The sequence below is a fragment of the Nycticebus coucang genome, chromosome 8 (genome assembly GCF_027406575.1).
Source record: "Nycticebus coucang isolate mNycCou1 chromosome 8, mNycCou1.pri, whole genome shotgun sequence".
NCBI classification, from domain to species: Eukaryota; Metazoa; Chordata; class Mammalia; order Primates; family Lorisidae; genus Nycticebus; species Nycticebus coucang.
Genome location: NC_069787.1, coordinates 63,668,285 through 63,675,298, shown reverse-complemented (window position 1 = coordinate 63,675,298; position 7,014 = coordinate 63,668,285). Strand labels below are relative to the sequence as shown.

The window sequence follows — 7,014 nt, the reverse complement described above, 5'->3', positions numbered from 1 at the left end:
GATTTATTTTATTGCTGCTTATAAAAATGTACAAACCCTAATGTCTAAAAATAGAATAAACAGCCAAATTATGGTACATCCCCCCAGTGGTGGAATAGATGATACAACTAAGGCAGCCAAGCATTAGATACAGCTAAGCATTAGATAGCCAAATATATAGGATAGATATATTAATATGATTTGTAGATAGATTTATGTATGAAAAGTGAAAAATAACAGAAACAACTCTTGCTATCTCATTAGACACTTTACAACCACTCTCTTTTCTCAATGAGATGTTTTGAGCATCTCCCTATTTCTGCAAATAGTCCTTGACAAGATACACTCTTAAAGTTATAGCACAAGATATATTCCCTCTGTTATTTTTGTTATTAACCCCTGACTCTTTCATTAAGAATTATGTGGTGGTGGTGGATGGAACATTAAATTGGCAAGCTCATGCAGCAAGGCCCTAAATACATCTTCATTTGGGAAAATAAGGGTCTAACCCACAAATGCCATGGTCAGAAGAGGACTAGATGAAAGAAGTAATAGAGAGAAAATCAGCTACTGGAACTATGAGTGAAACGTTTATATTATAGTCTAGTGTATGAAATGAGATAATTAGAAGGGATTGAGGCCCTTCTCTCACCCCAGATGTGAAGAACATCAGAATGGCCCTTCTCCTATCCCTGCTTTTTAAGCATCAACATCACAATAGTTCACTGAATACCCATTATTTTCCCTGCTTCTTTGGTGTAGCACAAATTGTTCTTCTGTCAAGGACACTCTCTCCCACAGCCCACCTGGCAAACTCCTCCTCATCATTAAATGTTAGTTCAAAGCTATCTTCTGCATGACATTTTCCCCTGTACCCCCAAACAGAGTTAGGTTTTCTTTCTCATGGGCTTTTTAGGGACCTTCATTATAGCCATCATTTTATTTTAACATAAATTTTTGCCTGCTGTTATTTTCTAATAGCCAATAAATCCCTCAGTAATAATGTTATCACATTTTTACCCCCTGTATTTAATAGATTGTAGGTGCTAAATAATTATTTAATGAATAAATAAATGGACAATAAATAAAATTGTGTGATGGTTTAAAGTAAAATTGTTTAGGATCAAAATAAAGTCATGGGGCCATAGCAGTTTGGGCTGCCTAATTTTTAAGAATTATTAATATTTCCATTTTACAAATAAAGAAATTGGGATCTGGAACAATTATGTAATTTACTCTAGACAGTGAATTTCAAAGAAGAATTACAAACTGTTCTCAATTACATGAATAGATAAATACAAATTAAAACCATTTCTACCTATTAAATCAACAAAATAATTATTTTATAAAGACTCTTTTGGTGTGGTACAATAGGCACTTTTATATATTGTTGGTAAAAGTGTAAATTAGAACCACCACTAATTTGACACTACATCAAGATTACAAGTGTACATAATCCTCAAATCAGAAAATCCACTTTTTTAAACTATGCTTGTTTTCCAATAAAAAAAGGAAAGTAAAGAAAATCCACTTTTAGAAATTAATCCTATATAAATATCTATTCCTATTTGAAACAGTATAAGAAAATGATTTTAACCTCTCACAACCTTCCTGTCAGTGTTTTCAAACCTTGCTGTTCCAGCTTCGGAGCACATTCCATACTTTCAGCTGACACAAGCAGAGAAAAAACAAAAACAAAAAAACAACATTTTTTGTCCTATACATACCTTAAGGCAAGCAAAAAATTAAAATAAATTTTAACCATGAGGGAAATATGTACATCCAGGCCAGTCAGTGTGGCAACCAAATAGGTGCCAAGTTCTGGGAGGTGACCAGTGGATGAACATGATATTGACCCCACTGGTTCCCACCATGGGGATAGCAGTCTGCAGCTAGCCCAAATCTCTGTGTACTATGATGAAACCACAGGCAGCCAATATGATCCTCATGCTCTCCTGGTGGATCCAGAACTTGAGACCATGGACTCTGTTGACTCAGGTCCTTTTGACCAAAGCTTTAGACAAGACAACTTTATCTCCGGTCAGTCTGGAGCAGGCAACAACTGTAGGCCCAGGGCCACTATTCAGAAGGGGATGAGCTGGTTGATTCAGTCCTGGATGTGGTACAGAAAGAGGCCAAGAGCTGTGACTGCGGACAGTACTTCCAGCTGACACACTCAATGGATAGAGCACAGGCTGTGTAATTGGCACGCTCCTTAACAGCAACATCTGAGAAAAGGATCCTGACTGCATCATGAATACCTTCGGTGTGATGCCCTTATCCAAAGTGTCTGACACCATGGTTGAACCCTACAACACCACCCTCTCCGTCCATCAGTTGGTAGAGAACACTGATGAAACCTACTGCATTGACAAGGAAGCTCTTTAAAACATCTGCTTCCTCACCTTCAAGCTAACCATGCCAACTTACAGAGACCTGAACCACCTCATCTCAGTCACCATGAATGGTGTAACCACCTGTCTCCATTTCCCGGGCCAGCTCAGTGTTGACCTCCACAAGCTAACAGTCAAGATGGGGCCCTTCTCACATCTCCACTTCTTCATGCCTGGCTTTGCTCCTTTCACCAGCCTTGGGAACCAGCAGTATTGGGTTCTCACTGTACCTGAACTCATCCAGCAGGCCTTTGATGCCAAAAATATGATGGCTGCCTGATGGCCAGTACCTCACCATGGTTACCGTCTCTCATGGATAGATGTCCGTGCAGGAGGTAGATGAGCAGATGCTCAATGTGCAGAACAAAAATAGCAGCTACTTCGAGGAATGGATCCCCAATTATGTCAGGAGGGCTGCAACATCCCATGTTGTGGTTTCAAGATGATAGTCATCTTCATTGGCAACAGCATGACCATCCAGGAGCTCTTCAAGCACATCTCAGAGTGGTTCACGCCATGTTCCATGGGAAGGCCCTTCTCCACTGGTACACAGGAGAGAGCATGGACAAGATGGAGTTCACAGAGGCTGAGCAACATGAATGACCTTGTTCAGCATACTAGGATGCCACCGCAGAAGAGGAGGAGTGCTACGGACCGCCCTGTCGGTGGCCTTCAGTCCGAGGGAGTGCAGGGAGAAGGAACGAGGAAAGTTGAGAGGTCGGCGCAGGAAAGACAGTCTGGCACACCACGGGTGAAGTATGCAGCTGTAAATTTACTGGGTTCACATGTTGGTATTTATACATTTTTACAGAGCTTACATAATGCAATCTTTCCGCTTACGTGCGCGGGTTATCTTTGCGTTTACAAGTGTGATTTATCATGCATTGTTATGTTTTAAAGTTCCGCTTCCGGAGGGTGGTGGTTATTAGTCAACTCTGCCCGCTTCCTCCTATCTCAGTTTCTTATTATCTTTTTAGAACAGCTTAACATCTTCTTTACGTTAATGCTTGACTAATTCTACATTTACTATTTGATCTTATTGTTATTGATAATTATAATTTTGATTTAGAGTAAATTCCTTGACAAGTATTATTTTTCCTATTGATTTTTATTATGTGTGACAGTTGGTGAAACAAGATGTTCTGAACAGGACTTTATGGTGGGTGGATGTGTTTCAGTGACTTTGTAACTTATGTAGATAATTTGTATTTCATGTCCTTGGGCTTATCGTCTTAGCTCACTGGTGGGAAAACATCTTTAGCAGCTCACAAGGCTGTGCTTTATCTGGATTAGTAGTGCATTGTGCTCATTCTTAGGAAAGTACATATTGACAATTTATCAGAACAAACAGACTTCTGGTACAGGATGACAAACACATGAGTAGACGCCACAATCTTTAAACTTAAGCGGGTAACTGAGTATGCTAGGCAACATTTCTGATGCTGTGCATACTGGGGGCGCTGGGGGCAAAGCTCCGGGGAGCACGAACCACCTTCCCGTCGTTCTGTAACGCGGACAGCACTGCCTCACTACGGCTATATGCCGTGGGTGCGGCAGAGGAGGTTTGGAGGAGGAGGATGAAGAGGAGGCCTTAAGGCACAGCCTCTATCACCTCAGGCTTCTCAATCACCTTAGCCCTCTTCCTCAACTACCCTTTTTTGTCTCCCTCAGAATTTGTGTTTGCTGCCTTACTTTTTATCCTTTGAGGGGTGTCAAGAACAGTGCCTAGCACTTAGTAGGCATTCAATAAATACTTGGTTGAATGTCTCCTCTCTCTTTCCACTCTAGGAAACCCAAATTTCTGCATTCTGGCTAACTCCATATTTCCTTCTTGTGCCCATTCCTAGCATCTTTCTAGTTAGTGTTTCCTTCTGTTTATAAAATAATTCTTTAAGAAGCTGGGTCTCATCCATATGCCATTTAGAACCAACAAGGTGCCGAAAATTCAGATGATAACCATCCTCCTAAGACCAAGTCCTAGCAAGGGCAGTGAGGGGATATAAGGTAGCAGATAGAAGTCACTACAAAAAAAGGATGGAATTTTCCGTTCTAGATTAGTTTTAGAAAAGGAAATCCAGGCTATTAAGTAATAACTTTGAGGTGTTTGCAGGTTCCATCTCTCAGCTTCAAGGAGGTGTTAACAGTATTGTCTCCATTTTCAATCTCCCAGCTCTGTCCTTTGGAGGGTTCCACCCCATTTGGTCAAGTGGGATGCTCCCCTCTCGCCCTCACCTCACTCATGCAGTGGATTCCTTCCTTTCCTCTGATTGGAGAAGGGGATCAGAGTAGAGAGACAAGCCTTAGTCTCCAGGCCTCCAGAAATGTCTTCCCCATATCCACCTTTTCTTACCCACAAAGAAGTAATAACATCCCTAACTTCTGTGGGAAGGTATACACTGTCACCTAAATGAGTCATTCCCCAAAAAGAGGATGGGACACCCCCCCTTTTTTTTTTACAACATCTCATGTCTTCCTTTTGCTGTTGCTGTTTTCTCCCTACCCTTGTTTTTGTCCATTCTATGCTTCAGATTTCTGTTTTGTGTTGAACTTGCTGCTTTTTTTTTTCATATTAAAAAGATGACTTTTCTCCAAGAGGCAAAAATAAATGGGAATTGAAAAAAAAAAAAAAGAATAAGATTCTATTCCTTGTTCTCTCATTGCTGCATAGTTTGCAAAAGAAAGAAGTTTAAAAAATCTCTGTTGTCTATCAATAGACTAAACATGTTATATATAGCACATCTAGAGTAGTTCTCAAAGTGTGGTCCTCAGAAAAACCATCAGCATCTCCTGGGAATTTAATAGAAAAGTGAATTCTCAGACCCTAAACCTCTTGAATCAGAGACTTGAGAATAGAGCTCAACAATCTATATTTTAGTAAGTACTCCAGGTAATTAGGATACACACTAAATTTGAAAAACACTGATCTACACGGTGTATGGCACAGCTCTTGGGGGCGGGACACCATTATAAGAGGGACTTAATTTAACAAATGCAATCAGTGTAAACTAACTCTTTATACCCTCAATGAATCCCAAACAATAAAAAATAAATAAAGAAAGAAAAACACTGACCCAAAAATGATGTATCATATAGCCAGAAAAATAGTCAGGAAACTGTCTACATGCTGCTAACACAAGATCACTTTGTTGGGTGAAGAAAACAAGCTACAGCAGAATGTACGTAATGTGTTTTTTGTGTAAAAGGGAGGAAGAGAGAAACTGTATTTTAACTGGCTTTTACAAAAATGTTTTAAAACTCTGAAAATTTGGATGTAAGAAATTAAGAATGGTTACCTGTGACTGAATTGTTTTGGCAGACAGGGAACGAGGAATAGGAGGGAGACTTGTAACTATGATCTTTTTTATACTTTGTGATTTTTGAACCATGTGAATAATAGATAGATAGATAAAGACTATTTTTGAAATAAGATATGTCTCCAAAGTAGTGGCCAAATAATACCTGAGCTAATTGCTTCTTATTGCATTTTTCTTATCAAGACCCTGAAGAATTATATCTACTTTTCTTTTGTAATAGTTATTCATGACCTATAATAAACCTAGATAACACAGAGATACACTTAGATGCATACATATGCACACACTCCTATATACGCAAAGAAGGACTGGATAATTTGTTAACAAGATAATTAATTTTCCAATCAGGTTCAAGAACATTTTCTCCTACACGTGCAGGAGCTTGCCTGATTGCAAAAAGACACATCTATCCACAAACTGCTTCCTATATATCAGATCACACTGATGGATAATTAAATAAAACAGTGTACCTACTGTATGGTTTATAACCCTACAATCTGAGCAAAGTCCAACAGCTCAGATAGTTTCAAATATGCTCAACCTGCAGAGGCCAAGAAATATGTTGTGGTGGTTCTACTAGAGTCTGTGTGAGTATATTGCTGCTGTTAATTTGATGTGTAACCCTCAATGATTACTAAAATTTTCAGTTGCCCTTTCTATTAAAAAAAAAAAATCTCTCATCTATCTTACTGGAATGTGATGAGAATTAATTAGGGATTTTTTTTAACTTAGTAATATTTTTAGCTCTCCAATTCCAGACATTATGCAAAGAGCAAATAGCCTTGTCATAAATGTCTTACTATTTTGTCCTATTTTCAGTGTAATGACACTCGGACATTGTTAAATCCCAAGATCCCTTCCTGCTGCCAAACTCCAAAATGGAATCAACAGCAATGACCTCACCTAAATCTCCAGAAGGACTGGAAAATTACAACTCCAGGTGGCTCTTTCTGGCTTCCGTCCTCAGGAGACCTTTACAGGCCCTGTGCTGTGGAACACAAGCCCTACACTCGGTATTTACTGTGCTGTTTGCTTTGATCTGAATTTGCCTCCAATAAGTGCCTTTGAAGTCCACATATTTCCTGAGTCTACTGCCCTGCAGATGCCCAAAATGAACCATGAGAACGATTAAACTGTATCCTGACCTGCTGTGGAAGCTCAAATGACCCATCAGTAATAGGATATAAGAGAACCAGAAGAGATCATGGCCAGTGATGGGTACAATTTCTATCAGGGTACTTCTTATCTATTTCAGAGACAGGCTATAAAGATTTTGGAAAATGTTTGCCAAGTGCTTTGAGGTCTTAGAGAAAAAATATTAGTAGAAT

General features: G+C 39.3%; 1 pseudogene; it reads left to right on the top strand.

Moving 5' to 3' along the window:
- The first annotated feature begins 1,753 nt into the window (after positions 1–1,753).
- On the top strand, positions 1,754–6,583 carry LOC128591351 (tubulin beta chain-like; annotated as a pseudogene).
- The last annotated feature ends 431 nt before the right edge of the window (positions 6,584–7,014 follow it).